Source organism: Aulostomus chinensis, chromosome 1 (genome assembly GCF_037954235.1).
Source record: "Aulostomus chinensis isolate RoL2024-O1b breed Wild chromosome 1, RoL_Achi_v1.0, whole genome shotgun sequence".
NCBI classification, from domain to species: Eukaryota; Metazoa; Chordata; class Actinopteri; order Syngnathiformes; family Aulostomidae; genus Aulostomus; species Aulostomus chinensis.
The window spans coordinates 16,629,883-16,644,901 of record NC_141320.1 but is presented as its reverse complement, the minus strand read 5'-3'; the positions used below and the strand labels follow the sequence as shown (position 1 = coordinate 16,644,901).

General features: G+C 41.3%; 1 long non-coding RNA gene across 1 annotated transcript; it reads left to right on the top strand.

Moving 5' to 3' along the window:
* The first annotated feature begins 9,550 nt into the window (after window positions 1-9,550).
* LOC147270558 (uncharacterized) lies at window positions 9,551-10,849 on the top strand. The gene is made up of 3 exons (XR_015115693.1): window positions 9,551-9,639; window positions 10,494-10,631; window positions 10,754-10,849. It is a non-coding gene; the product is annotated as an uncharacterized LOC147270558 (long non-coding RNA).
* Window positions 10,850-15,019: the final 4,170 nt, after the last annotated feature.

The window sequence follows — 15,019 nt, the reverse complement described above, 5'->3', positions numbered from 1 at the left end:
TGGTACAGTGATGTCTATGAATTGCTAATAAACTCAAAATGATGCTAACTGTAATGTAGTGATAGATTCTAATAAACTCAAAGTGATGCTGACAGTAATGTAGTAAGAGTTGCTACGAACCTTTAAATAATGCAACGGTAATGTCGTCAAAGTTGCTACGAACATCAAAATAATGCGACAGTGATGTCAGAAGAATCGGTAATGATCTCAAACTGATGGGAGAGTGATGTCGTAAGAATTGCTAATGAACTCAAAATAATGCTAAAAGTAATGTAGTGATAGTTGGTAATAAACTCAGTGATGCTTACAGTAAGGTAGTAAGTGTTTCGAACAACCTCAAAGTGATGCTGACAGTCATGTAGTAGGAGTTCCTACGAACCTCAAAATAATGCGAAAGTGATGTCAGAAGAATTGCTAAAGATCTCAAAATGATGCGACAGTGATTTAGGAAGAATTGCTAATGAATTCAAAATGATGCTAACAGTAATGTAGTAAGTGTTTCGAACAACATCAAAGTGATGGTGATAGTCATGTCGTAAGAGTTGCTACGAACCTCAAAATAATGCCACAGTGATGTCAGAAAAATTGCTAAAGATCTCAAAATGATGCAAATGTGATTTAGTAAGAATTGCTAATGAACTCAAAATGATGCTAACAGTAATGTAGTAAGTGTTTCGAACAACCTCAAAGTGATGCTGAAAGTCATGAAGTAAGAGTTGCTACGAACATCAAAATAATGCGACAGTGATGTCGGAAGAATTGCTAATGATCTCAAAATGATGCGACAGTGATGTAGTAAGAATTGCTAATGAACTCAAAATGGTGCTAACAGTAATGGAGTGAAAGTTTCGAATAAACTCAAAGTGATGCTGACGGTCATGTAGTAAGAGTTGCTACGAACCTCAAAATAATGCGACAGTGATGTCAGAAGAATTGCTAAAGATGTCAAAATGATGCGACAGTGATTTAGTAAGAATTGCTAATGAACTCAAAATGATGCTAACAGTAATGGAGTGAACGTTTCGAATAACCTCAAAGTGATGCTGACAGTTATGTAGTAAGAGTTGCTACGAACCTCAAAATAATGCGACATTGATGTCGGAAGAATTGCTAATGACCTCAAAATGATGTGACAGTGATGTCGCAAGAATTGCTAATGAACTCAAAATGATGCGAACAGAAATGGAGTGAACGTTTCGAATAACCTCAAAGTGATGCTGAAAGTCATGTACTAAGAGTTGCTACGAACCTCAAAATAATGCGACAGTAATGTATTAAAAGTTGCTAGGAACCTCAAAATATTGCGACAGTGATGTCGGAATAATTGCTAATGAACTCAAAATGATGCTAACAGTAATGTAGTGAGAGTTGCTACGAACCTTTAAATAATGCAAAAATAATGTAGTAAGAGTTGCTACGAACATCAAAATAATGCGAAAGTGATGTCGGAAGAATTGCTAATGATCTCAAAATGATGCGACACTGATGTAGTAAGAATTGCTAATGAACTTAAAATTATGCTAACAACAAAGGAGTGAAAGTTTCGAATAACCTCAAAGTGCTTCTGACAGTCATGTAGTAAGAGTTGCTACTAACCTCAATTTAATGCTACAGTGATGTGGTGAGAGTTGATCGTAATTTCAAAATCATGCTGAAGTGATGTAATGAGAGTTGCTACTTACCTAAGAAATGATGCTACAGTGATGTAGTGAGAGTTGCTACTAATCTCAAAATGATGCTACAGTAATGTCGTGAGAGTTGCGACTATCCTCAAAATGATGCGACAATGATGTCGTGAGAGTTGCTACGATCCTCAAAATGATTCTACAGTGATGTGATGACAGTTGCTACTAACCTAAGAAATTATGCTGACAGTGTTGTGGTGAGAGTTGATAGTAATTTCAAAATCATGCTAAAGCGATGTCATAAGAGTTGCTTCTAACCAAACAAATGATGCTACAGTGATGTGGTGAAAGTTGCTACGAACCTAAAACTGATACTTCCAGTCATGTAGTGAGAGTTGCTACAAACCTCAAAATGATGCTGCAGTGATGTCATGGGAGTTGCTACTAACCTAAGAAATGATGCTACAGTTATATAACAAGAGTTGCTACAAATGTCAAAATGATGCAACAGTGATGTAGTGAGAGTTGATATTAATTTCAAAATCACGCTAAAGTGATGTCGTGAGAGTTGCTACGATCCTCAAAATGATGGTACAGTGATGTAATGACAGTTGCTAGGAATCTCAAAATGATGCTCCAGTAATGTCGTGAGAGTTGCGACTATCCTCAAAATGATGCGACAGTGATGTAATGAGAGTTGCTACAAATGTCCAAATGATGCTTAAGTGATGTAATGAGAGTGGCTACAAACCTAAGAAATGATGCTACAGTGATGTGGTGAGAGTTGCTACGATCCTCAAAATGATGCTACAGTGATGTTATGACAGTTGCTACTAACCTAAGAAATTATACTGACAGTGTTGTGGTGAGAGTTGATAGTAATTTCAAAATAAAGCGAAAGTGGTGTAATGACAGTTGATACTTCTCTAAGAAATGATGCTACAATGATGTAGTGAGGTTTGCTACGAACCACAAAATGATGCTACAGTGATGCAATGAGAGTTGCTACGAATCTCAAAATGATGCTAGAGTGATGTAATGAGATTTGCTACAAACCTAAGAAATGATGCTACAGTAATGTCGTGAGAGTTGCGACTATCCTCAAAATGATGCGACAATGATGTCTTGAGAGTTGCTACGATCCTCAAAATGATGCTACAGTGATGTAGTGAGGTTTGCTACGAACCGCAAAATGATGCTACAGTGATGTAATGAGAGTTGCTACGAATCTCAAAATGATGCTAGAGTGATGTAACGAGATTTGCTACAAACCTAAGAAATGATGCTACAGTAATGTCGTGAGAGTTGCGACTATCCTCAAAATGATGCGACAATGATGTATTGAGAGTTGCTACGATCCTCAAAATGATGCTACAGTGATGTGGTGAGAGTTGCTACGATCCTCAAAATGATGCTACAGTGATGTTATGACAGTTGCTACTAACCTAAGAAATTATACTGACAGTGTTGTGGTGAGAGTTGATAGTAATTTCAAAATCATGCTAAAGTGATGTCATGAGAGTTGCTTCTAACCGAAGAAATGATGCTACAGTGATGTAGGCAGAGTTGGTACGATGCTCAAACTGATGCTTCCAGTCATGTAGTGAGAGTTGCTACAAACCTCAAAATGATGCTACAGTGATGTCATGGGAGATGCTACTAACCTAAGAAATGATGCTACAGTGATGTAGTGAGAGTTGCTACGAACCGCAAAATGATGCTACAGTGATGTAATGAGGGTTGCTATTTACCTAAGAAATGATGCTACAGTGATGTGGTGAGAGTTGCTACTAACCTAAGAAATGATGCGACAGTGATGTAGTGAGAGTTGCTACTAACCTAAGAAATGATGCGACAGTGATGTAGTGAGAGTTGCGACTAATCTCAAAATGATGGTACAGTGATGTAGTGAGAGTTGCTACGATGCTCAAAATGATGCTTACAGTAATGTTGTGAGAGTTGCTTAAAACCTCAAAATAATGCTACAGTCATGTCGTGAGAGTTGCGACTATCCTCAAAATGATGTTAAGTGATGTAATGAGAGTTGCGACAAACCTAAGAAGTGATGCTACAGTGATGTGGTGAGAGTTGATACTAATTTCAAAATAATGCTAAAGTGGTGTAGTGAGAGTTGCTACGAACCGCAAAATGATGTTACAGTGATGAAATGAGAGTTGCTACTTACTTAAGAAATGATGCTACAGTGAAATGGTGAGAGTTGCTACGAACCTCAAAATGATGGTACAGTGATGTAATGACAGTTGCTAGGAATCTCAAAATGATGCTCCAGTAATGTCGTGAGAGTTGTGACTATCCTCAAAATGATGCGACAGTGATGTAATGAGAGTTGCTACAAATGTCCAAATGATGCTTAAGTGATGTAATGAGAGTGGCTACAAACCTAAGAAATGATGCTACAGTGATGTAATGAGAGTTGCTACAAATGACCAAATGATGCTAGAGTGATGTAATGAGAGTTGCTACAAACCTAAGAAATTATGCTACAGACATGTGCTGAGAGTTGATAGTAATTTCAAAATCACGCTGAAGTGATGTAATGAGAGTTGCTACTTACCTAAGAAATGATGCTACAGTGATGTGGTGAGAGTTGCTACTAATCTCAAAATGATGCTACAGTAATGTCGTGAGAGTTGCGACTATCCTCAAAATGATGCGACAATGATGTAGTGAGAGTTGCTACGATCCTCAAAATGATTCTACAGTGATGTGATGACAGTTGCTACTAACCTAAGAAATTATGCTGACAGTGTTGTGGTGAGAGTTGATAGTAATTTCAAAATCATGCTAAAGCGATGTCATAAGAGTTGCTTCTAACCAAACAAATGATGCTACAGTGATGTGGTGAAAGTTGCTACGAACCTAAAACTGATACTTCCAGTAATGTCGTGAGAGTTGCTACAAACCTCAAAATGATGCTGCAGTGATGTCATGGGAGTTGCTACTAACCTAAGAAATGATGCTACAGTTATATAACAAGAGTTGCTACAAATGTCAAAATGATGCAACAGTGATGTAGTGAGAGTTGATAGTAATTTCAAAATCACGCTAAAGTGATGTCGTGAGAGTTGCTACGATCCTCAAAATGATGGTACAGTGATGTAATGACAGTTGCTAGGAATCTCAAAATGATGCTCCAGTAATGTCGTGAGAGTTGCGACTCTCCTCAAAATGATGCGACAGTGATGTAATGAGAGTTGCTACAAATGTCCAAATGATGCTTAAGTGATGTAATGAGAGTGGCTACCACCCTAAGAAATGATGCTACAGTGATGTGGTGAGAGTTGCTACGATCCTCAAAATGATGCTACAGTGATGTTATGACAGTTGCTACTAACCTAAGAAATTATACTGACAGTGTTGTGGTGAGAGTTGATAGTAATTTCAAAATAAAGTGAAAGTGGTGTAATGACAGTTGATACTTCCCTAAGAAATGATGCTACAATGATGTAGTGAGGTTTGCTACGAACCGCAAAATGATGCTACAGTGATGCAATGAGAGTTGCTACGAATCTCAAAATGATGCTAGAGTGATGTAATGAGATTTGCTACAAACCTAAGAAATGATGCTACAGTAATGTCGTGAGAGTTGCGACTATCCTCAAAATGATGCGACAATGATGTATTGAGAGTTGCTACGATCCTCAAAATGATGCTACAGTGATGTAGTGAGGTTTGCTACGAACCGCAAAATGATGCTACAGTGATGTAATGAGAGTTGCTACGAATCTCAAAATGATGCTAGAGTGATGTAACGAGATTTGCTACAAACCTAAGAAATGATGCTACAGTAATGTTGTGAGAGTTGCGACTATCCTCAAAATGATGCGACAATGATGTATTGAGAGTTGCTACGATCCTCAAAATGATGCTACAGTGATGTGGTGAGAGTTGCTACGATCCTCAAAATGATGCTACAGTGATGTTATGACAGTTGCTACTAACCTAAGAAATTATACTGACAGTGTTGTGGTGAGAGTTGATAATAATTTCAAAATCATGCTAAAGTGATGTCATGAGAGTTGCTTCTAACCGAAGAAATGATGCTACAGTGATATAGGCAGAGTTGGTACGATGCTCAAACTGATGCTTCCAGTCATGTAGTGAGAGTTGCTACAAACCTCAAAATGATGCTACAGTGATGTCATGGGAGATGCTACTAACCTAAGAAATGATGCTACAGTGATGTAGTGAGAGTTGCTACGAACCGCAAAATGATGCTACAGTGATGTAATGAGGGTTGCTATTTACCTAAGAAATGATGCTACGGTGATGTAATGGGAGTTGCTACTAACCTAAGAAATGATGCGACAGTGATGTAGTGAGAGTTGCGACTAATCTCAAAATGATGGTACAGTGATGTAGTGAGAGTTGCTACGATGCTCAAAATGATGCTTACAGTAATGTTGTGAGAGTTGCTTAAAACCTCAAAATAATGCTACAGTCATGTCGTGAGAGTTGCAACTATCCTCAAAATGATGTTAAGTGATGTAATGAGAGTTGCGACAAACCTAAGAAGTGATGCTACAGTGATGTGGTGAGAGTTGATAGTAATTTCAAAATAATGCTAAAGTGGTGTAATGAGAGTTGCTACTTCCCAAAGAAATGATGCTACAGTGATGTGGTGAGAGTTGCTACGAACCGCAAAATGATGTTACAGTGATGAAATGAGAGTTGCTACTTACTTAAGAAATGATGCTACAGTGATGTGGTGAGAGTTGCTACTAATCTCAAAATGATGCTAGAGTGATGTAATGACAGTTGCTAGGAATCTCAAAATGATGCTCCAGTAATGTCGTGAGAGTTGATCGTAATTTCAAAATCATGCTAAAGTGATGTCATGGGAGTTGCTACTTACTTAAGAAATGATGCTACAGTGATGTGGTGAGAGTTGATAGTAATTTCAAAATCATGCTAAAGCAGTGTAATGAGAGTTGCTACTTACCGAAGAAATGATGCTACAGTGATGTAATGAGAGTTGCTACTTACCGAAGAAATGATGCTACAGTGATGTAATGAGAGTTGCTACTAACCTAAGAAATGATGCGACAGTGATGTAATGAGAGTTGCTACTAACCTAAGAAATGATGCGACAGTGATGTGGTGAGAGTTGCTAGGAATCTCAAAATGATGCAGGGTGACTTTGTGGAAAGTCTTGCACTCCCAACACATTCATTCTCACGAATGCAGTGACAGGTCAGAGCCAAGGGAGCCTCAATGTCCACAGATGTCCACATGGCAGCTGGACTTCCTTTTTCACTCCTTCCCGTTCCTCCTGGTACTTTTTGGCCACCGTTTGTTTGATGGTCTGAAAATGACACCCAGAGTAAATCAATACATTGAAATTAGAGATGAAATAAACTGGAGATATCAAGGACTGCTTTAGATCATTTCCACACAAACCTTTCTGGTTGGCAAACATATGAGGCTCAAGGACCTGAACCAGTTCCCTGAACCCTTCCCTCTCAACAGTGCTGAGGGGCTGGCAGTCCTTCAGGATGAAATTCAGCAGAGCCTCATCCAGCATCTGCTTCCTGGAAGCTGGATGGTTAAAGATGAAGGAGAGAAGAAATGAATAGGAATTAATTCTCAATGAAGCAACTGTGAGTCAGTTGGAGAGTGGCTGTATACCTGAGTTCATCCTGGTGGATCTGGGACTTCATTCTCATGCCTGGCCCCATCATGCCTCAGCACTGAAGAGGTGCTTTTGTTGAGATGAGACGCTTCTGTCCAACAAATGCGACATTCAACCTGCAGAAAAGAACATGAGTACTCAGCTAAAAGTTCCTTTCTTCATGGTGACTGGTGTTTCTTAGTCTTAGACCACCAGGTTTCCAATGAGGTGTATCGGATACGCTGTTGTGTGCCGCTGAAATCCGTCCAATTCCGGCGTTGTTTCCTCATGAAATGTGTTTGCCTTAAAGCTCATTAAAGTGTTGAACCACAATATCGTTCACCATAACTGAGTCAACTTCAAGATAACCTACTTCTACATTCCAGTCCCGGCTGCTCCTGTTCTGCTGCAGTCCAGAAAACAACAACCCGATACAATTGGCGCTCCTTCCCACAGCTCCGGCCCGGATCCGCATGGTTCCGCTGACTGACTGTGAGACGCGCTCCCTCCTGAGTGGCACAGCCCGATGGGGGTCCTTATCTGGCACGGGGGCGTAAAACAGGTGCGACTGGAAAGCCTGGTTTATTCTGCGTCGAGGGAACGCGTTGCTCTGCAATACACCGCCAAGCCGCTAGGGGGTGTGGCTTTGTCTTTGTATTGTTTACGGGGCTCTTGTCGGATTCCTTGGTTTTCTTCCGGTCACAGACAACAATTGTTGGCCATTTGTCAGTCTTTGTAGTGCCGCGAAGAGGCGTTGTAGAGGTGGTCGTACTTGAGCACCTCCTCGATAATCCTTTCTTCAGCTTGGTCCATTTTTTCTTGGAGCCTTCACCACAGAAACTTTGAAAATGGCGGTGTTGCTGTGCCGCGACTGAACCGGAAATAACGTTCTGAGCGGACCAATCACAGTACTCGACGATGACGTCACCACGCGTCGACGCTATGCGTAAGCAGGATTTTTTGGAGGCGCGTTTCAGGCTACGGCGGAGGTATGAATACGACTCGACTCAGAAGCATAAATCAGGCTTAAATCAGGCTTTATAGTCCAACAGGTAGTTAGCATGTCAGGGATGAGACACCCTTTTCGTCCAACAGGAAGTTAGCATGTCAGGGATGAGACACCCTGATAGTCCAAAAGGAAGTTAGCATGTCAGGGATGAGACACGCTTATCGTCCAACAGGAAGTTAGCATGTCAGGGATGAGACACGCTTATCGTCCAACAGGAAGTTAACATGTCAGGGATGAGACACCCTGATCGTCCAACAGGAAGTTAGCATGTCAGGGATGAGACACGCTTATCGTCCAACAGGAAGTTAGCATTTCAGGGATGAGACACGCTTATCGTCCAACAGGAAGTTAGCATGTCAGGGATGAGACACCCTGATAGTCCAACAGGAAGTTAGCATCTCCATGGTTCCCTTGACCAGAAGCCAGTGGGATCGTTCCATTCTGACATCTTGATTGACATTTGTCCTTCTCTTAGCTAAATAGCTGGCAATCATTTGAAAAAAACCTTGATTTACTTTTTGTATTTTGATCTTCAGCTCATTTGCATACTTTTGTTAAAATTCTCCCCTTTTTGTCTTTTTTTTCTGCTGTTTTGAGCACAAAGTCCACCTGGTGCCTAAAGACCAGTTCAGCATGGACTACGTTGAACCTTCAGTCCGCTGCATCAGCACCCATGGATGGTTCCCCCCTGACAGGAGGATTCTGGTGAGGAACATTAGTGGGACAGCGCTCTTGTTAGAACGGTTCTGATCCACCTTCCCTCCCCCTGTAGCTCCTCCTGTGTCCCCTCAGCGCTCTTGTTAGAACGGTTCTGATCCACCTTCCCTCCCCCTGTAGCTCCTCCTGTGTCCCCTCAGCGCTCTTGTTAGAACGGTTCTGATCCACCTTCCCTCCCCCTGTAGCTCCTCCTTTGTCCCCTCAGCGCTCTTGTTAGAACGGTTCTGATCCACCTTCCCTCCCCCTGTAGCTCCACCTGTGTCCCCTCAGCGCTCTTGTTAGAACGGTTCTGATCCACCTTCCTCCCTCTGTAGCTCCTCCTGTGTCCTCTCAGCGCTCTTGTTAGAACGGTTCTGATCCACCTTCCCTCCCCCTGTAGCTCCACCTGTGTCCCCTCAGCGCTCTTGTTAGAACGGTTCTGATCCACCTTCCCTCCCCCTGTAGCTCCTCCTGTGTCCCCTCATGTTTCCAAACTCCCTCCCACTGGCTGGTGCTGAAGGAGGGCCAGAGCTCCTCCTACAGGAGCCCATCCTGGCCTCCCCCGCTGCAGCTCCTCCACTGACCTCCCACCAGAGAGATGAACCCCCTGGTTCAGAGGTGACAGACCACCTCTGGGAGCAGACAACAGAGACCACATCAGGCTGGACTCCGTGCAGGTACGGAGGCTGACGGCTGCTGAGTGAGTGAGTTTACGACGCTCCCACCACTGCTGCTGGATTGATTTAACACATCTGGAATATTTAGATTTATTCTGGGTCAACATCTGCATCTGTTGAAGTCCTCAGTCTCCATGCAGGTGGTGTTGTTCCAGATAAAAGGTCTCAATAACAGCATCACTCCAGGTGAAACCATTCCAAAGAAGGCTCAGTGGAGCTGGCATATCAGCCCCCAATGGAAGCCTGCTGCTGCTGCCAAGCTCTCCATGTCATCATGGAAAAGTTGATTGTTCAACTCAATGTTTTTCCCATTGAGAGGAGATTTGTTGTTCCACCATGAAGTCTTTTCTGGTGATGAGTTTGTGTGTTGTAGTAGCATGAAGATATCTTGTTATCATGATCAACTCCTCTGGCCTGGTGGAAGAACGCTGCTGTGTTTGGATTCAGACGAGTCAAATCTGAACCAGGGACTTGTAGTTTTATCCTCGGTCTCCGGACTCATAAAATGGAGACCGGCCCAGTTTGACACTTTTGAACTCCTCCATGATGTTCAAATCTCATGACTGAGATTCGTGATTGGAAACATCGGCGGTTCAGGAAAGAAAACATGTACCATTGAACATCGCTCTCATCCTTCTACTCAGAACGCTGCGGTGGACTCCACCGTGTCCAGGCTTTGGGCAGATACGTCTTCATCCTCCACCACCACCAGCCGCTCCACCCCACCCACCCTGTGCAGGTCTACATTACCAGGGTCGGATCTGGCAGGGTGGAGGATCTTTGATTCATCTTAGCTTTCCTGCTCCGGCTGTTTCAGAAACATTCAAATGGAGATGGTTGTTTGTGTCTTTCAGGCCACGCCAACGCCTCCTTCTGTCCCCACGCTTACGGCTGCCGAAACGTGCCGGTGTCTGAAAACCAGATCATTGTGGATGTGCCGGACCACCAGGTCCTCCTCACCTGCAGGTTCCTGCAGGCAGAGCCCTGTGGTGGTAGGTTTCCTGCTCCTCTGCTGGACTGATACCCTCTCCCTTTCCCCACACGTATCTGCTGTTTCTACTCTGTGCCTCCTTCTCCTCTGTCAGGCCTGGACTTCTTCCTTCTGTCTCTCCAGGATCACGTCCTGGTGGTGCCTGAGAGCAGCTCCAGCTCCAGCTCCCTGAACCAAGAACCACTGGAGAAATCTGACCACTTCATTAGCAACTGTGGCCTCAACAGCTTTCATGTCAAGTCGGTGTCTCTCAGCCTGAGTTGGTCCCTGTTCTGTATCCCTGAATGTTCCAGAGGAACTAAACTGGGCCTGACTGGGACGCTTCTGTCTGCTCAGATTTGGGTTGTGAATGCATTCAGATGTCATTTACAAGCATTGGAACTAAAGACCTGAGCCTCAAGAATATTTAGTTCTTGATTTACTTTCTCTTGCAGGGTTTCACTTTGTGCAAATTTTCTTTTTAAGATCTTTGTTTTTTGTTGTCCTTCCATTTAGCGAGTTTGGCTAATAACCTTTTCCCCACTTAACTAATTTTCCTAAAATGTCTCGCTAACGTTTCCTTTTTCTCTGTCGTCCCTCCTGTCCTTGGTCTCCATTCTGTCTCAGCTCAGCTGTGTCTCTTGGGCTCTCTTCAACAACGGCGCCCTGCCTTGTGCCTGCCATGAGGTTGGAGCTGAGAGTGACACCTGCGAGTCATTTGGTGGTCGGTGCCGCTGCAGGCCCCACGTGATTGGCCGAGACTGCTCCATGTGTGCCGCGGGCTGCTGGGGATTCCCCACTGCAGACGTGAGTGTCAGATTGGATGAATGATGAGTAATAAGGGCTTTTAATGATGAGTGAGAGGACGGACAAAACCAACCTGTCCAACCATCAGAGGACAGTTTGTTGTTCTAGTTTCAGCTCTTTCCACATTACCGCCAGCATCACTTTGAGATTATTAGCAACTATCACTACATTACTATTAGCATCATTTTGGGATCATTAGCAATTCTTACGAAATAACTATCGCATTATTTTTAGGTTCGTAGCAACTCATCCTACATGACTGTCAGCATCACTTTGAGGTTGTTCGAAACACTTACTACATTACTGTAAGCATCACTGAGTTCATTAGCAACTATCACTACATTACTGTTAGCATAATTTTGAGTTTATTAGCAATTCTTCCTACATCACTGTAGCATTATTTTGAGGTTTTTAGTAGCTCTTACTAAATTACTGTCATCATTTTGAGGTTATTAGCAGCTCTTACTAGATTACTGTTAGCATCATTTTGAGGTTATTCGAAAATGTCACTCCGTTACTGTTAGCATCATTTTGAGTTCATTCGCAATTCTTACGCCAGCACTGTCACATCATTTTGAGATCAATAGCAATTCTTCCAACATCACTGTTGCATTATTTTGAGGTTATTAGCAACTCTTACTACATGACTCTCAGCATCATTTTTAGGTTACTCGCAACTTTCACTACATTACTGTTAGCATCATTTTGAGTTCATTAGCAATTCTTACTACATCACTGTCGCATCATTTTGAGATCATTAGCAATTCTTCTGACATCACTGTCAAATTATTTTGAGGTTCGTAGCAACTCTTACTACATTATTGTTGCATTATTTAAAGGTTCGTAGCAACTCTTACTACATTACTGTCAGCATCACTTTGAGTTTATTAGCAACTTTCACTACATTACTGTTAGCATCATTTTGAGTTTATTAGCATTTCTTATGACATCACTGTAGCATGAAATTGACTTCATTAGCAACTCTTACTACATGACTGTCAGCATCACTTTGAAGTTGTTCGAAACACTTACTACATTACTGTTGCATTATTTAAAGGTTCGTAGCAACTCTTACTACATTACTGTCATGATCATTTTGAGTTTATTAGCAACTATCACTACATTACTGTTAGCATCATTTTGAGGTGAGAAGGAACTTTTACTACATGACTGACAGCATCACTTTAAGGTTGTTCGAAACACTTACTACATTTCTGTAAGTATCACTGAGTTAATTAGCAACTATCACTACATTACTGTTAGCATCATTTTGAGATCATTAGCAATTCTTCCGACATCACTGTCGCATTATTTTGAGGTTCGAAGCAACTGTTACTACATGACTGTCAGCATCACTTTGAGGTTGTTCGAAACTCTTACTACATTTCTTTAAGCATCACTGAGTTTCTTAGCAACTATCGCTACATTACTGTTAGCATCATCTTGAGTTCATTTGCAATTCTTCCGACATCACTGTCGCAATATTTTGAGGTTCGTAGCAACTTAAATACATGACTGTCGCATTATTTTAAGGTTCGTAGCAACTCTGACTACATGACTGTCATCATCACTTTGAGTTTATTAGCAACTATCACTACATTACTGTTAGCATCATTTTGAGGTTAGAAGCAACTTTTACTACATGACTGACAGCATCACTTTTAGGTTGTTCGAAACACTTACTACATTACTGTAAGTATCACTGAGTTAATTAGCAACTATCACTACATTAGTGTTAGCATCATTTTGAGTTCATTAGCAATTCTTCCAACATCACTGTCGCAATATTTTGAGGTTCGTAGCAACACTTACTATATCACTGTCAGCATCACTGAGTTGATATGCAACTATCACTACATTACTGTTAGCATCATATTGAGGTTCGTAGCAACTCTTAGTACAAGACTGTCAGCATCACTTTGAGGTTGTTCGAAACACTTACTACATCACTGTCAGCATCACTGAGTTGATATGCAACTATCACTACATTACTGTTAGCATCATTTTGAGTTCATCAGCAATTCTTCCGACATCACTGTCGCATCATTTTGAGATCATTAGCAATTCTTCTGACATCACTGCCACATCATTTTGAGGTTCGTAGCAACTCTTACTACATTATTGTTGCATTATTTTAAGGTTAGTAGCAACTCTTACTACATGACTGTCAGCATCACTTTGAGGTTATTAGCAACTATCACTACATTACTGTTAGCATCATTTTGAGTTCATGAGCAATTCTCACGACATCACTGTAGCATTGAATTGAGTTCATTAGCAACTCTTACTAAATGACTGTCAGCATCACTTTGAGGTTGTTCGAAACACTTACTACATCACTGTCAGCATCACTTTGAGGTTATTCGAAAGTTTCACTCCATTACTGTTAGCATCATTTTGAGTTCATTAGCAATTCTTACTACATCACTGTCGCATCATTTTGAGATCATTAGCAATTCTTCCGACATCACTGTCGCATTATTTTTAGGTTCGTGGCAACTCTTAGTACAAGACTGTCAGCATCACTTTGAGGTTAGTCGAAACGTTCACTCCATTACTGTTCGCATCATTTTGAGTTCATGAGCAATTCTTTCTAAATCACTGTCGCATCATTTTGAGATCTTTAGCAATTCTCCCGACATCACTGTCGCATTATTTTGAGGTTCGTCGCAACTCTTACTACATGACTGTCACCATCACTTTGAGGTTATTCGAAACACTTACTACATTACTGTAAGCATCACTGACTTGATTAGCATCTATCACTACATTACTGTTAGCATCATTTTGAGTTCATTAGCAATTCTTCCGACATCACTGTCGCAATATTTTGAGGTTCGTAGCAACTCTTACTCCATGACTGTCAGCATCACTTTGAGGTTCTTCGAAACACTTACTACATTACTGTAAGCATTACTGACTTGATTAGCAACTATCACTACATTACTGTTAGCATCATTTTAAGTTCATTAGCAATTCTTCCGACATCACTGTCGCAATATTTTGAGGTTCTTAGCAACTTTTACTACATTACTGTCGCATTATATTGAGGTTCGTAGCAACTCTTACTACATGACTGTCAGCATCACTTTGAGGTTATTCGTAACACTTACTACATTACTGTAAGCATTACTGACTTGATTAGCAACTATCACTACATTACTGTTAGCATCATTTTAAGTTCATTAGCAATTCTTCCGACATCACTGTCGCATCATTTTGAGGTTCGTAGCAACTCTTATTACATTATTGTTGCATTATTTTAAGGTTCGTAGCAATTCTTACTACATGACTGTCAGCATCACTTTGAGTTTATTAGCAACTATCACTACATTACTGTTAGCATCATTTTGAGTTCATGAGCAATTCTCACGACATCACTGTAGCATTGAATTGAGTTCATTAGCAACTCTTACTAAATGACTGTCAGCATCACTGTGAGGTTGTTCGAAAGTTTCACTCCATTACTGTTAGCATCATCTTGAGTTCATTAGCAATTCTTCCGACATCACTGTAGCAATATTTTGAGGTTCGTAGCAACTCTTAGTACATGACTGTCAGCATCACTTTGAGGTTATTCGAAACATTCACTCCATTACTGTT